A 17296-nucleotide genomic window follows, 5' to 3' on the forward strand; every position below is an offset into this window, starting at 1 on the left:
AACTCCTCCCACCCCCACAGAATCCATGTACTGTCATGACAGCAACGGCTGAGGTCGGTTTCACAGGGTGAAGGTTGGTTTTGTTTGGTTAGTTGGTTGGTTTTGTTTTGTATTTGCTGTCATAATAAAAAGCCATGGGAGCCATGATTTACATACAATCACTTGGGGTTTCGGTATCCTGTTTCTTCATCTCTGATTGTCTCAGAGTCTTCTAGTGGCTCACCAAGAGAGAGAGAGAGAGAGAGAGAGAGAGAGAGAGAGAGAGAGAGAGAGAGAGCAATGGACATGAGAAATAAAGGTCAATCAGAGTTAGAAATTAAAAGTATCACTTCCACCATATTCTACTATGGGCTAAAATCCCATCACGGGATCCCGTACAACCACAGGGGCTGACCAGCCCTCGTAAACTTGACCTTCCCGTGAAGCCCTTTAGGAAATTCGGATTCCCACTATAAAGGGAGAGTCGACTAATGGTCTGCAGGTGAGCTACTGTCTGCATTCGAACTGTGCCCCAAGCTTGAGCCCTGCTCTGTGGCTTTCTGAGCTGTGTGGTTCCCTGGCCTTCCTTCAGTGTGCTTGCATCCGCTTGGGTTCCTAGAAGGAACAGGAAGCAGAGCCTGCACTTGTGCTGCTGTTGCGGCTGCTACCTAAAAACCGTAGGAAGTTTCTCTTGTGCCTGTGATGACCGGCACTTGGAAAGTATTGAATAAATATTTGCTACAAAAATAAAATAACTGTGGCAGCTTAAAATGAAGGTGAGCTGGATCCCCGCAGCGACGGGAACGTTCTGACCCAGATAACTGAACAACTGGAGTGTTACTTGGAGAAAATGAAAATTGGAGAGTTGACTGAATTGTTGACCAACTGCTCTTTGATTCGGTGGCTCCTCGGGTGCTCTGTGTGAAAATTAAGCCTCCACTTCCGCTCTTTTCTCTTGCGGGCGAATTGCTTCTCTCCTCGATAAGTCCTCTCTGCTCCTATGTGTTCCTGCTCCAAAGAATGTGCCTAAGGTTTTCCAAATTCTGGCCCTGTTTTTTCCCAGGTGCCATCAGCTGCCTCTGGAATGGTTGTCATTACCTGCGAGTCATGACCGGCTTAACAACATACACTAAACTTCAGTTTGGCGTTAGGACAAGCCAAATGCCACACAGATGCACACATCAGCAACACAGAGGATGCGTCGTCTGAGCAGTGGGAAAGCAGGCGCCGTGTGCTTCTTCCTTTCCATCCCCAAGCCCAAGTGTGGCCATCCACCGGAGCCGCCCCTCTGCCTCTCCTCCTGGCTTCTTATTTCATTTTCCCTTTAAGCTCCTCCCACTTTCACTGGGTTGGCCGAAAGTCCTGTTCTGTTTTAGCCATCAGTAAACTTGAATCTTCATCGAGGATAAAACCAGATAGAGGAGTTCCCAGGACCCGGAACCTGGGGAAAGGTCCTTAGTCGCTAGTTTGTCCCAGGTCCTCCTGAGTTTTGTGTCCACAGACTCCAGGCCTCTGAGTTGGTACTTGTGAGGAGAACGCCTGACTGCACTCTTTACTCCAGACTCCCAAAGATGTGTCACAGCTGTTGTATCCAAGCTCGGGTCTACGTGATGGGGGCGGTGGTTAGGAGTCTCTGCTAATAAGGAATAACGCGTGCTTCCTAACTTGGTGCCATTGCTCCGGTTGATTCTAAGGTGCAATCAGTTTATCTCGGTTTGGTTTTGCATATGAGATCAAGTGGGGTTTCCTTTGTGCGTTTGATAGTGGGCACTTAGGAAAGATTCTACAAATGTTTTCCAAATAAATAAAATCAACGAGGCAGATTAAAATTTTTCCTAAAGCCGACACAATGGCTACCTGCAGATAACTCTGTGGAATTAAACCAGTTTAAGGAGATAAATTCATCAGTACCTAAGGACACCCACACACACACACACATACACACACATATACAAATACACCTCACGAAGGCCATACTGTTTTGAGGAGTCTGAGAAATGCTGAACCCTGTTAAACATGGAAGCCCCGTGCTGTCCAGAGTGTAATTCGTGCAGGTCCTACACACAAGCTCAAAGAATGGCTACCCAGCCCCCTAGCTTGGGTTTCCCCTCTTCAATACTCCTCCTTACTTTTCTACTACATTTCATGCTCTATTTAACTTATTTGTCATAAGCATCATATTAACGTAGTTACATTATTGTTACCTAAGCTAATTACAGTTTGTCAGCTCCAAACACCAAAGTAGAAAGAAAGGACTTCAGACATTCAGATATTATTTTAACCACAAAATAAATGAAGTCTGTTCATAAAGAATTCTACTTGGGTTTCTCAGTGACATTCGACCTTTACTGGTACACCCCGGGTTCCTTGCAAATGACGGCAGTAGAAATAGTAATTACCCAGGTTGCAGCAACCCGGCCAGCTTGGTCATCACCATAGCACAGAGGGATTGGGCAGCTTACTACTAATCACAATTTGCAGAAGAGGACACTGAGAAATTATGCAATTGCCCAAGGCCATCTATTTATTACAGGACATAAATGGAGTCATAACCCAGGCCATTGTCTACCAGCCTTTGAACCTCTGTGTTCGCTGCTTCTACACATCGTGGCTCTATTAAATCATATTGCTTTATTTTCCTGCTTGCTAAAGGACAGCATCTTAGAGGAACATCTGCAGACAATATTCTTTCGGAGTTCCTTTATTCCAATGAGGAGGTCTGTCATAAGTTAACACCTTGGATTGGCCCTCGGGGAAGAAAAGGGAGGACAGCAGAGGTTTACAGAGAGGACAGGAAGGTTAGTCCGTGCTGTTCTGCAGTATAAATTGTTTGCAGTCAAGGTAAGCTATTGGAGTAGCCTCATCACCCCTCGAGCACCAGCTATTTCTAGACCCCAGGCAGGAGACACCAGTTGCTGGCCCTTGCTTTTGTCATAAGTAATCAGAAATGAACAGATGGGGACCATCCAGGAGGCCTGGACTGCAGCATATTTTCAGAGCCAGGCAAAGACCTGGTTGTAGAAGAGAGGCAGGAACAATCAGTCTTCTGGTGAGTGTTGCAGGCAACAGCACAGGGAAATGTTTGAAATCAAAGGTAGATATAAGGGCAGGCTTGCAGGACAGGACAGCTGGCTACCAAGGATGAGTGGTCCAAGGAAAAAGGGTTCGAGACAAGATCTTCGTCTAATGCTGTTTATGTCATTAGGTGTCCCAGGCAGGACTGCAACCTAGACGTTTGGCTCTAGGGTCTCCAGACACTTAATGGTTCAAGACATGGTTGATAAAGTTTGTAAGAAAGGTCCTGATTGAGGACCTTGTAAGAAAGGAGGGAGGGGGCACAGAGAAGAGAAGGAGGGAGGGAGGGAGGGTGGGAGGGGAGGGAGGAGGGAGGGAGGGAGGAAAAGGTATTTGGAGAACCGGATGTGAATGACAGAAATAACAAAAAACCCTGGCATCCAAAACCTAGTAACCACCCATGTGGAGAACCATCTATGCCAGATAATCGCTAGCATTCTGGTGACGAGGTCAAAGACGGGTACAGAAGACAAGAGAGGAGATCATGGCAAAGGTTCAGTACAAATGGGTTCGTTGGACAACGACTTACATTATATAATACATTACGTAGGTACTTAAAGATTCGTCAAACAAGTAATTGACATGGAGGAACAACTGAAAAAACTAATCTTTCCTCTGGCAACACCTCTTCAGCCATGTCAGTATTATGAAGAAAGAATGGCTTTAGCCCTACTTAGAATTCTGACAACATAGATTTCCCATCTGTTTAATTTTAAGGCACCTGGCTTAGTCAGGGTTTCTATTCCTGCACAAACATCATGACCAAGAAGCAAGTGGGAGAGGAAAGGGTTTATTCAGCTTACACTTCCACATTGCTGTTCATCACCAAAGGAAGTCAGGACTGGAACTCAAGCAGATCAGGAAGCAGGAGCTGATGCAGAGGCCATGGAGGGATGTTACTTACTGGCTTGCTTCCCCTGGCTTGCTCAGCTTGCTCTCTTATAGAACCCAAGACCACCAGCCCAGGGATGGCACCACCCACAATGGGCCCTTCCAACCTTGATCACTAATTGAGAAAATGCCTTACAGCTGGATCTCATGGAGCCAGTTCCTCAAGGGAGGCTCCTTTCTTTGTGATAACTCCAGCTCGTGTCAAGTTGACACACAGAACCAGCCAGTACAGCATCTTCTATTGGAGGCAGCATGAAATTACTACATTACATCACATTTCTCTCTTTTTCTTTCCTCGTGGTGTAAACTAGTTGATAGACCACCTGGACAAGTAGACTAAAATCCCCACAGTCCCGGCAGTCCTCCAGCACTGCTCTGGAAGTAAGGTCAGACAGAGTATTTGTGCAGGGCGATCTCTTGGAATAGAATGTGGTCCTCCTGCAACCGTTCTGCCCCATAGCACATTTATAAGAAAGTAGGTCCCACTTTGTTCCTTTTCAATTCTCATTCCCATCATTCAAGCACAGAGCTCTGGAAGATTAGATTATTTGAAGTGATTTGAATGTCATTGCCGACAATGCTCTGTGCTATTTTTCCTGGGCCAAATGACTCAAGTTCATTCAGATTAAAGGACTCCCATTAGTGGTCAAGTCTTTTGTCCTTGACCGTATAATTAAAACAAAGGAGGTTACAGGCCCTGTGCTGTGATCTGAGGGATGTATATAAATGTTAATAGAGATCGCAAGGTTATTTCTAGTGCTGAAGGGTAATTTCAGGCAAGATATCACTTTGTATAAATAGCCCAGAGGCTTCCGTCAAATTCCCATTAGTCCAAAATTTGGCTAAATAAATGCTGGAAGAAGTGATTACAGTTTTAAAGGACTGCAACGGGGATGTCGCCTGAAGAGGTGGTGATCACTTTTGTGGGATCTTAGGGTGAAGAAAGGATGATTAAGTGGGCAGTGTCAGTATTAAGATTGGGCCACCAGCTCTCTCGACTGGTACTACTCTGGCTTTCCTCCAGCCAAACCCTTCTCCAGAGATTGAGAAGGCCAGCAGAGAAACGTGATCATCTCATCTGAAGACAAGCCCTGTCCTCTGAATCATCAATAAGAGGTCTCAGAGCTAATGTCAGGTCCAGCCTGATCCCTTTTGGTATTTATTCCCAAAGGAAGTCAACCTGAGGGATGGCTGCAAGATAGACCTTGGGCGATGCAGCCCTTGTGTGCTCTCATGGCTGTCCTGAAGTGAAAGGAAGACTCCTCGGTGGAAAGGAAAGACAGTTGAGACACTGGTCCAAGATTTCCCATTCACACTTTTCCCTGAACTCTGAAAAGAATAGGAATGGGTTTGCAAGGTCAAGAGGAAGTAAGTTAGTTGGACCACCTCACGATGTAGAATAATTGATTTAATATTATCTGTTCGCCATAGGACACAAGCCTGCTGGTGGTCAGGCTTTGACTCTGATCTTCTCTCCTTCCCTTCAAAGAAAGAGATGAGGGGTGAGAGACGGGTGGGGTAGGAGGCTTTGTGCTTCCTGAGGTCGGGGCAGAAGCTGGATCACAGAGCAAACAGTTGCTCATTTTATTTCAGCTGGTGGCAAAAGCTAAGGACACGGTTGAGCAGGCCAGCTGAGTAAGCCTGGAAGGGGTGGTTCTTTGTTCTATATGCATCTGGAATCAGGTTTTAGGCTGCACACATGTGTGTGGGTTATTTCCAGCGAGAAGAGAATTCCACAGCTATGATTCTGAAACTACTCTCTAACTTGGCATTGGTATCTGCATGCGCCCTCTCTCAAAACTCTCCAGGCAATCCCATGGGCGGATGGCTTCTTGTTCTTATTAATGCTGTTTTCTCATCTTGAAAATCTTCTTCACATTTATTTGTGTGTGTGTGCATGTGTATGTGTTCATTGTATGTTCATTGTGTGTGTGTGTGTGTACATGTGTGTGTACATGTGTGTGTGTACATGGTTCATGAGGATGCACACATGCCATGGTGCACACGTGGAAGTCAGTGAACGGCTCTTTGGATGGAGTAGGCTCTCCTCCCCACCATGTAGACTCTCAGGATAGAAACTCAAGTCTTCTTGGAGCTGGGTGGCAAGCTCCTTTAACCCTTAGCTCTCTTGCCAAGCGTGCTTTCTCTTCTTGCTACTACTAACACCCACTTTCAAATCTGGGCTCTGAGGAGGCCTCCTATTTTGCAGCTCAGTGAAGCCAGTCATCCACCGAAGGGAACCAAGCTACTTAAACACGCTTCAGGAAGAGACGTGAAGAATGGAGACGCCCACTGACCTAAGCAATAGGCAACTTCTGCTCACGAACCTAAACTTTAGATACGACCAGTGATGGGGTCCTGGCAGCTGCAGAGAAAAGACAGCAACAAACACTTACAAAAATACCGTCAGATTACTGCTCAACCATAATAGATAATTGCCAGAGAACAAAATGTGAATTATTGCAGACTCTTCCGTAAATATATTGGAGGGTGGGATAGAAGTAAAAATACACATGGCTTCCTCTAAAGTTGGTAGACAATAGCCTGTGTATGTTATCGTGAAGAGCGGACGCGGGAAAGAGTCATTAGTGAAATCAGCTGGAGCCAGTCATCTGTGGAGGATGGAAAGTACGTATGAGAAAACTGTAGTTTGGGTGTGAGCTCGCCAGCCGGAAACCACGTGTATGAGGTGTTCTAATAAGCATTCTTCTACGCTGATCCTTGCCTAAGTGTACCCAAGTCGGTTCACTGGGGACTAACTTCATGCTCCCTGCCTACAGGCAAACAATCACAGCGTATTCCTCCTCACACACTCTGCCGTTTGGAGCCCTTTATCCCCTGTAATCCAAAGCCACCGCATCTAGGGCAGCGGATCCCCCCAGGCTAGGATGGCTGTGGAGGATGGATTATCAGCGTTTCTGGGTTCCTGCACACAAAGGCTCAGGTATCCCTGGCTGCATTACTGAGGGCGGAGTATTACTGAGGGCAGAGCCTGTGAGTGAGAAGCTGTACAGTGAGCACATTTCCGATAAGAGGCTGACTGTTTAAGGAATGGAGCTTTCCAGTTGCCACCGGTGACCATGAACGTGGGCTCTAAGTGAAAACCGGAAATCCAAAGTGATGAATTGTTAAACTGTCCCCGAAGACTCTTGGGAGTTCGCCCTTGCATCCATTTGCACTTCTTTGCTGTTTATGTGCACGTACCTGGCTCCCCATAGGTAATGGGAGGTTTTCATTCCCCTCTCTGCTTATCCCTTAGTTACATACCAGCTGCCTTACCTGAAATGTGAGGACCAGGGAGAGGCTGCTCTGATCAAAAGCACAAAAGCCCAGAGCCAGAGAATTCTCAGAAGACAAAAGTTTTTAATCCAGGTGAAACAGAGAGCTGTCCTGTGGGCCAGGAGGGTCAGCTGCTAACCACTGCCCCCCGCCCTAGGCCAGGGTAACCCAGTTCCGTTTGTCCGGGACAACAGAAACCTCCAGTAGCTTTGACTTCAGCCAGGTAGCTCATGCTGGTCATAAAACCAGCAATCTCTGGGTGGGGCTGGAAAAGCACCTGGAGAGAGCACAGCCATATGCTGTTTTACCAACCCCACTCTCTTACCCCTCCCCAGCTCCACCACGCAGCCTCTGCTAGGTCTGCGAACCTTGGCTCAACTTAAGGCTCCTTCTCTTTCATTCCACTCTCCCAACCTTTCCCCAGGGACAAATGGGGAAAGAAGACAGTGTGTGGTGTTTGCCTAAGTCAATATTGTGAGTTGGATGCTGCTGGGATGGGGGTGGGGGTGGGGCTGTCTGAAATCCTGTTGCCAGAGAACTGTTGACAGGACAGAGACCCAAGGGTCTGGATCCAGTTCCCAGCCTTACTTTCTCTTACTTCCCCAACTGGTCACTGCTGGTTATGCTGTGACAGTGCTGTGGTCATTCCTTAATGAATGTTGAAGTCATTTAAGCTTTTTAAGCTGCTGGGACTCCTTATTAAAACTAAGGAGACTAAGACGGATCTCTATGAGTTTGAGGCCAGCCTGGTCTACACAGTGAGTTAGAGCTATGTAGAGAGACCCTCTTTCAACCACCCCCCAACCCCCTCCCCAAAACCTAAGGAGACTAGAGTGCGGTGCATGAAGAGTGATGAGTGTTCATTAAAAATATTTAACTGGTAATTTTTGAATTTTAGTGAAGTACTAGTAAAGTAGTTCACTTGATTATCGTCATTGCCATTAAGGGACATTGTCAAGCTTCAGTATTCACTATAACTTTGTGACCTAAAGATTGCTAAGCATTTCAAGCACTTGATAGGCACCGGGACCTGTTGAGAGTTAATTCATTTTGTGTTGGTTGTAAAAGCCATACCATCTCTTCTCATAAGGAAAACGAGGCATCGAGGCATTCGTAACTGGCTCAAAGTCATACAGTTAGTGAGAGGCAAAGCAAAGAGCTTCCACGTCTTGATGTTCTTTCAAAACGCGAATATAAATGCCCAGCGTTCACTCTTACCAGTGTTCGTAGTTTGTAGTTCTCTGTGCACTTCCATGTAGGTGTCCCTTAGTCTTCTATATGTCCATACATACTCAAGCCTCTGCACGTCAACTAAGAGCTTGTGAGCATAATCAAAACATGGGAAACTGGGCCTTATAGCTTAATCTGGATGTGCAAAGTACCTCCAGGGTGCTGAGCCAAGGTTCTGTAGACCTAGCTGAAAGCTGCCTTGGTGGGTCTGGGGAGGGGGATAGGGGTGGAGTTGGTAAAGCTCTGGCACATGGCTGTGCTGTGTCCACGTGAGTTTATAGCCCCACTCAGGTGAGGGAGATAGCAAGTGTGTGGCTAGTAAGAATGGATCTGGAGTCTCTCCTGCTTGGGGTGCTTGAGTGCAACCACTAAAGAAAGCAGTTCAGGAGGAAGGGCTCCCCAGCGGTGGTCGTCTTGTGAAATCCCTTAAAACAGACCATCTGACAAGACTCGAGGAGCAGAGATGGCTTGGGTGTTTGGGGTGCTGGTAAATGAACACTCTGAAAATACAGGTTTGAATATAGAGCTTTTTCTGAGACTCGTCACAGGCCAAGGATGGATGTGTACCAAGGAGGTCCCGGCTGTGCGGGAGAAAAGGCACAGGGGTGGATTTAGATGGTCCCCTGTAAAAGTTTTGCTGACTGTGCAACCATGGGCAAGCTGTTAACCTCGATGATCCTGCATCTGCTTCTTGTAATGGGGATGCTCAGACACCTTATAGGAGAGCAATATGGGGCTGGACGTGATGACAATGCTAAGTCTTGTCCTCAAAGTGTATCCACAGTTGGGCAGCATCCGGGAACTGTTAGAAAGGCCTTCTTAGGTAAAGTAGCCATATCAGCATGAGCCTTAAGCTCTGAGGAGCCCCACTGAATGAATGGAACCTGTTACAGCTAGGGGCTCTCTTTTCTTTTCCTACACTGCCATAGACGGCTTTAAGTCTTGATAAGCTGACTACAGTGGGAACCATGTGCCAACCATCCAAGTGGGTTATGGCTAGAGAACAGTTCCTTTTGCTCAGTAAAGGACTAGTTGACTGCCATTGCCTTACAAAATCAGAAAAACTAATAAAAAAAAAACTAATAAAATGCAACGTCACATGTAAAAAAAAAACTGCCTGGTCCTGAGAGAGATTGATTGCTAAATCTGGATCTGAATGAACCAGAGTGGACCTGGAGTCTCTCCTGCTCAGGGTGTCTGAGTATAACTGCTAAAGAAAGCAATTCAGGAGGAAGGGCTCGCCAGCCTCGGTTGTCTTGTAAAATCCCTGCTAGGTGTGAAAGAATCATAATAGGTATTTCATAGACAGTGATTAAACTGAGCATACACAGACACATAAGCACTTGCACACATACACGACAGAGACACACACCCATAGACACATATACTGCATGCACACATACCACACACAAACATACATTCATACATGCCACACACATACATGCACATACACATGTGCATACACATACCCATATTCACACACACACACACACACACACACACACACACACGCACCATTATTCCTTCTTTTCCATTTGATTTTTGTCATCTCCTTTTTCCATGACCTTGGTCAAAAGTTAACCATGAGAAGAACTCATGTTTTGATAACTTGTCATTGTGTCATAACAAAAATGGCATGTTTCCATCTGTCAATGGCTATTTTCAAAAACGTTTCTTTGCATTTCAAAACTGCTTTAAGTCGTGGTGCTAAATTTGGTTGATGTTACAATCAGTTCCAGAAAGTCTATGACTAAGACAAGAATAAAAACAAAAACAAAAACAAGAAACCTATCATGTGTGCATGTGGTATTAGTGCCCAGATTTAAATCATTGTGCATTGTTCTGAAACTCCAAAGGCCAGAGACCTGTGCAGTACAACAAAAAGAGAGAAAATCTTGCAAGTGGAGAGCCTCTCAGTGGGAGAACTGTTCTGTAGGGTCTGTGTGCTCCTCTGGAATCATGGCGTTTTCTATTGCCAAATCTGGACCCTTCCAGCCCAGAAACACTGGGGCTAAGTTAGAACCAGGTGTGTCCTGGGATTCCTTTGTACTTCTCAAAGGTGCCAAGGGACTGACTTTTGTTCCGCCTCAGTGGTAAGGTTACAGAAGACACTGAGAACAAGGGGAAATCTGGCAGGAGGCGCCAACCTGCTCACATTTAAGCATTTACATTATACTCCATATTTAACCTAGGATTTAAGCACAACTGTCCTTGGGTGCATCCCCGGGGTCCTTCCTATGAAAGACCAATGAGTTCATCTTACTGGAAAAGGCAAGGGAAGACCCATCAGCTTGGATCTAGAACAAGAAGCCGCTTCGCTGGGGGAGACTTGCATAACACTGACTAATGCAGCTGTCAGATGGTCCCTGGATCCAGGCATCTTGACTGTTCTTGAGTGTGATTCTCAGGGAGATGAGGCTGCTAAGAAGTCCGCCTCAGGCCAGGTGCTGTGGGGATGAGGCACTAAAGTCATTAGTTCACTGGTGGTGGTGGGAGGGGCAGGCGGAGCGCATACACAGGCTGAAGAAGTCTCCCTCCTACGGTCAGCTGAGAGCAAGCGTACTATAAGCGTCTGCTGTGGCATCTTTGGTAGGTACCAGTGGATGAGCCAATAGTTTTGGCAATGGTAGTGACGCGTCACACCACAGCTAAGGACAGACCATTACACACCAATGCCAAAACCTGGGACTTCTCAGAACCATTGGAGGTAGGTCTGCGCTGAGACTCCTAAGCAGGCCACATCAAAGACAAATTGGAATCTTACAATTCTGTGAGGCCACGAGTGACCTTTCTGCTCCTTTCCCTCAAACCCCAGTTTAGCAGGATCCAGAAAGCGACGGATGAGTAGAAACATTAAGTTTACGGGAACACAACAGGAGATTTTATGACTCAAACCACCACTCGGTTAGGAGTACCTGTCCCAGACTCATCAACTAAGAATCAATCCACCCATTGTCTTAGCCCATTAAGCACAGTCAATCTATGGGTCGCAAGACCTTTGGGGCCGTAACTCATACATCCTGCATATCAGATGTTTGCATGATGATTCATAACAGTAGCAGAACTACAGTTATAAACTAGGAACAAAATAGTTTTATGGGTGGAGGTCACCACAACATGAGGAACTGTATTAAAGGATCGCAGTGTTAGGAAGATTGAGAGCCACTGCCTTAGCCAAACCTCTCTAGAACCATGTGCCCCATTTGTTATCTATGCCATGGACAGCGTCAGTCAGGATACTTACCTGGTTACCTTCCCCACTGCTGGGACAGAGAGTACCTGAGGAAAACAACCAAAGAAAGGAAGGACTTCTTTTGGAACACAGTTCAAGGCCACAGTCTGTCAAGGCAGGGAAATCATGCCGGCAGGAACTTGTGGCATCTGGTCATAGTGCCTCCACTCCCTTCTTTTCATGCAGTCCAAGACTAGCCTAGGGAATGGTGCTGCCCACTGTGGGATGGATCTTCTTACCTCAGTTAACCTTATCTAAATAATATATTTCAGGCAAGCCCAGAAACACAGGCACTTCTAGATTCTGTCAAATTGATATTAGCTATCGTACCAACCCTGTCTTATATAAAATAGAAACAATGCTAATTTCCACCTCTCAGAGCATGAAATTAAGAGGCTGGACTGAAGATGCCAATGCTTTCTGCAACTTTCTCTTCTTAGAGAATCTGTCCACTACTTAATCCTGCTTGCACAGGGCAGTCATACAGACCATGTGACCCTTTTAGGTGGCCATAGCTGATTAAAGCCCAAGTCAGATTTTCTTTCATAGAATTTGAAGCCTGAAAGACATTGGCCTTGGAGAACCAACTTGGAAATGAGTGGGACCTTGGGGTCTGGGCAACATTTTAGGATAGCCATAATGGATACATGCAAATATTGAGCAGAGAGACTTGGTATGAGCAAGAATAAACTGCCCAGGTAAAGAGAAGAAGGCAAGTTGCCATGTAGCCCCCAAAGGAGAAAGAGACCGGAGTGAGCCCCTAGTGACTGTCTACTGCTCCACGTAAAGTTGAGCTATACAATAATCTACATTAAGTGTGGAATCCTTTCACATGTTTGTAGGATAGGTGTTTGTTCCTTGAAGAAAAATAGAAAGAAAACTGTAAAACGAGAAACACTGTGCAGACATGACAATAGCTTTATCCAGTTTTCACAGCAAACCTAGTGATTAGGAGGAGGGACGGGTAAGCAACCCGGTCTTTGAGGCAAGAGCAACTTCACGAACATTCCACACCCTGCAGAGCAGCGAACACTCAGAAACAAGGTCTCAGGAGCTGGGAGCAGCCGCCGCACATCCTGTGTGGGAAATGGTCAGCCTCGATAAAGGCTTGCATTCAGCCTAAGTCTTCTGGCTACGTGCCAAGATCTAAATTCAATCCGGGCTAAAGAACAAAACAGCCATGGTGTAGTGCGTCTCACTGCGAAGTCTCAGGGCATATCTAGCGTAGACATCTGTCTTTCTCCTAACCCTGCCTTTGGGATGGCCTCATTTTCCTCCGTCAGGGAAGCGGTGCACACGACACTAAGGTCCCAGCCACTGAGGCTGCTTGAGTCCTACAGCGCAGGGTGCCTTCGTCTGTGAGCTAAGCGCTGTTGCCCAAGGACTACAGTTTCTTCCTCGCTCGGGTGGGTGATGATTTCTCGTTAGTGAGTGGATGGGATTGGCGTTGAAAGTTCACAGAGATGGAGAACCAAGATAGTTCTGGAGACAAGAAGCAGGGTGCTTCCACCACAGAGCAAGGAAGCCACGCTGAGGGGCTTTTGCGGTCCCTCTGAGACCTTCTTATTAGAGCACTTAGGAACAAGTGAACCTCCCGCAGCAGGAAAGACGTTTCTGTTTTCAGTGGGAAGAGTGACTGAAGACCCATGCATCCACCTTGCTTCACTGCACCTTTGATCAAGCTTCTTCCACCTGTGAATGAGTCACCATCCCCAGGCGGGGCTCCCCACCCAGCGTCGTCTCTCGCCAGCTCCCTGAGTCACCCGTACTCCACCCAGTACAGTGTGTTTTTCTCACAGTTTCCTGGGATCTTCTGGGAGGGTTGTAGGCACGGGAGGGGGGGGGAAGGTGCAGGGTCTCTAGAAGCAAGAGACCCTCTCCCGGAAGGAGACAACAGAAGGCCTGAGCAGGGTGGGTAAGGAGAAAATCGGTTTATCAGTCCTTGCTGCACTTGAAGTCTGTTGGTTTGTTTCCTGTGACTTGGGTCAAAGCCAGAGTTCCAAACACCCTAAGCATAAACCCTACTACCGCTCAGCCTTTAAAATCAGTCTTTATTAAACAAGCAGGCTTGTGTGAACTTCCCTTTTCCCCGACTCCTGTGTTTAAAACATAAGCAAACACCTTTATCATCTGGTACCCGACAGCTCAGACATTTCTTCCTGCTTGAAGTCTCTCCTCTTCCACCTTCCATCTTCTGCATGTTCCTGAGAAGCAGCATTTATCTCCCTACCCCTACTCTCACACAGCGCAAAGGCCAGTGCTAGGGTGTCAGGGTGTCGTGTGTAGGTATCTGGCTATCCCACAATGCCTCAGAAGGGTCAACCATTACCCCAAGCTTAGCAGTTCCCTAGTACCTCATACAGAGCCCAGCATACAAAGTCATGCATAGGTGTAGGGGAGCGAACAACCTGCAGAACAGGGGAGGTAAACCGCATGCAGTCGGGTCTCTGTATTCATTGAGGTGTTTCATTAATTTCTTCTTTCACTTCTAGGAGCTAAGAGCAAGAAGAGTCCTTTCCTTATTCAGTACCATCTTGAGTGGCTTCTCTGTCATACACAGTTCTAGATACTGCTCTGGAAGCCAACATCGTCCACACTCGACAGGAACTGTTTCTGGGTAACTGTGGAGGATGGCAGCCGTGAGAACCGACAGTTCACGTCAGTGGAAACACCACAGCAGCGTGATTACTGACCGAGGCATTCAGAGTTGGAACACAATAGGAAACATTGCTCAAGGGTTTCGAGATCAACGTGCAACCAGTTCCAATGCCCATGCAGCTGCCCTGCACAGAAATAACTGCAGCAGAATAAATATAAATGAGGAGAGTAATAAACCGTAGCTGGCAGTGCTCTGGAATCTCAGCACAGACAGGACATTTGAGTCGCCATAGTTTCTACTGGAAGTCTTAAGAGAGTTTTTTGCTTTTAATACGCCTTGAGGAAAAAAGAATACTAACCTCTTAATACAAGCAGTAATAACATAACAATATTTTGATCCCAAATATTAGCAATTAAATCCAATCCCAGGGGAAGACAGAAGTGAACTCTGGTGTGTGTGGGTATGCCCTCTTTCCTTACTGCCCAGGCATAAGAGGACAGTGTTTCAATGGATACATTCGCTTCTCATTAAATGTTGGTTAATCGTTATTATGGTCTAGGAAACATATTCTCTAGCTGAAAAAGATCGCTCATGGACTCGTAAGTAGCTTCCCTTTAACAAAACAAACGGAATCTCATTTTAAAAGGGGAGAACCCTGTGCCTTATTTACTTCTTCAAGCTAATATCTCGCCAGAGACCAAATAACACTTCCTGTATGCACACAGTCCTTCCTCTTTACAGCGAAGTTCTGCATAGATATCCATTTTCTCCCATGTTCGCAACAACCCTAAGTGCTAGAGAAGATTATTATTACCCAGCTGATTAGCCTTGAGGAAGCGGGACGCACAGGAGGCAAGTGACTTATCCAGGATGAGACCAGTGATAATTCCTTGAGCCAGGGCTAGCACAAACAAGCCGTCTGGCTCTGAGCTTCAGTTGGCCTCCTGATTATTTCGCATTCAAACATAGAGTCAGCTGGGTGTCACTAAAGCTGGCTAGAAAGGTCAACTCTGGTTAAGGCACGTTATCAAGAATCTTTCTGAAATATGACCTCATTTTATATTTATGTGGGGCCATAAAGAAGTTGAAGGATTGAGACTGTGATCCTTGGCAGCTGTCCCTTTCTCAATTGTATGTCATAAGAACTGACAGAGACTTTTGGGTCCGTGGAGGCCAGCCAAGAAGGGATGGATACATCTTAGCAACAGTGTTGGTAAACTGGCAGACTCTAAGGCCAAGTTTCTACAGGCTTTAAACAACCTCTCATCAAAAATGCACTGGATTCTAAATCCTCGGGTGCTTCTTAAGAGCTCAACTGGTCCTTTAGAATCAGACGCAGAAATCAATGATGCGTGCCCTTGAAGACTTTTAGCTTTGCCAAGTGAAGACTTTACTGGAGTGTTCCTCTGAGTGAGTCTGATGGTTAGCATTCCTGAGTGAGCTGTTAAGCTCCAGGGCAATATAAATAGAAGGAACTTAGTGGCTGGTGACAGGAGACTCATCTCTTCTCCGTCCCTCCTCACTCCTCCCCCACTCTATATCATGACTTAATGGCCTCTAATTAGTTTACAGGTCCCAAAGAAATACCCCTTACTCAAGCCATTAGCGTGTTAGTGGTTTATTTGGTGGGTCAATATCTAAGTTGGTGGTCTCTCATAAATTCTAAAGAGCCAAGGAGACAGAAGAAAATCTCAAGGGTAAGTGATATAACGGAGTGGATGGGGATGACATTTAGCAGAGAGAGGCCGGCTAGGCTCGTTCTTGTGCCCAGAGAGATAGGAGGCAGGAAGGATTCTTTGTGCTCTCAAGTCACAGGGCTGTGAGATCACACAAGAGATCTGGAAAGTGCTAACAGAATTGCTGATTTGGCTTTTCTTTTGAAGTTCACTAGATTCATGACTTACTGTACCTCTGAGATTCTATCACTAAAGACGAAAGTCATAAATCCTGTGGGAGCAAGGCATCATGGGTCAAACCTCTATTACCAGAACCTGGGCGCCTAAGGCAGAAGGGTCACCAAAATTTCAGGCTAGGCTAGACTGTAGAGTGAGAGTCTACTTTTTTTTTTTTTCTTTTTTCTTTTTCTCGGAGCTGGGGACCGAACCCAGGGCCTTGTGCTTGCTAGGCAAGCGCTCTAACCACTGAGCTAAATCCCCAACCCCGAGATTCTACTTTAAAAAGAGAGCATGATGGATGGCTCAGAGGTGAAGAGCACAGGCTGGTCTTCCAAAGGACCTGGGTTCAATCCCAGCACCTACACGTCAGCTCACAACTCCAGCTGTGACTCTAGTTACAGGGAACCTGTTACCTTCATCTGCTCTGCGGAATTCTGCACACCCATGGGGCACAGAAATTCACACAACTATACCTACCCACACACATAAAAGTCAAAGATAAATAATGTTAAAAATTGTATGGGAAAAAAGAAGGGAAATCTAATAAGAGTAACCTACCTTTTTAAAAATGTTTCCTTCTCCTTATGGTTATTGTTGTTGGAACATTGGCTGTCTCCATCCCAACTGTTATAGATGAATTTTTGTGGTTCTGTTATTTTAAAAATCAGATAGCTTTCAAAGTCTTAAGGGGTCAGTGTTCAGCATTTGAATTCGTGGCGGCAGCAGACCAAGCCCCAACACTCACGTACCTTTATTAGAACTCACCAAAGTTATTAGAATCGTACTTGCTCATATTGGGTGATTGTTTTATAATACTCTATTTTGGGGGATTAATTAGGTTGATACACAGAATCTCTGACCTTAAGCAATAGGCGAAGCAGGGAGTTAAGATACTTTGAGTTAAGATACCTTGAAACTTAAAACAGGCCTGAAATTTATTTTTCCAGGCTAAAGTTCCACCATGGTCTCAGCAGTGGCGTTTAGGGAGTGTGTGGTGCTTCTACTCTAAGAATGCCTCAAAAGTAAACTGATTTTACTACAGTTACACCTGCAGAAAAATCAGAACTAATACAGAGAGTTTCTATGAACCCATTTCCCAGTTTCTCTCTCTCTCTC

This window comes from Rattus rattus, chromosome 1 (genome assembly GCF_011064425.1).
Source record: "Rattus rattus isolate New Zealand chromosome 1, Rrattus_CSIRO_v1, whole genome shotgun sequence".
NCBI classification, from domain to species: domain Eukaryota; kingdom Metazoa; phylum Chordata; class Mammalia; order Rodentia; family Muridae; genus Rattus; species Rattus rattus.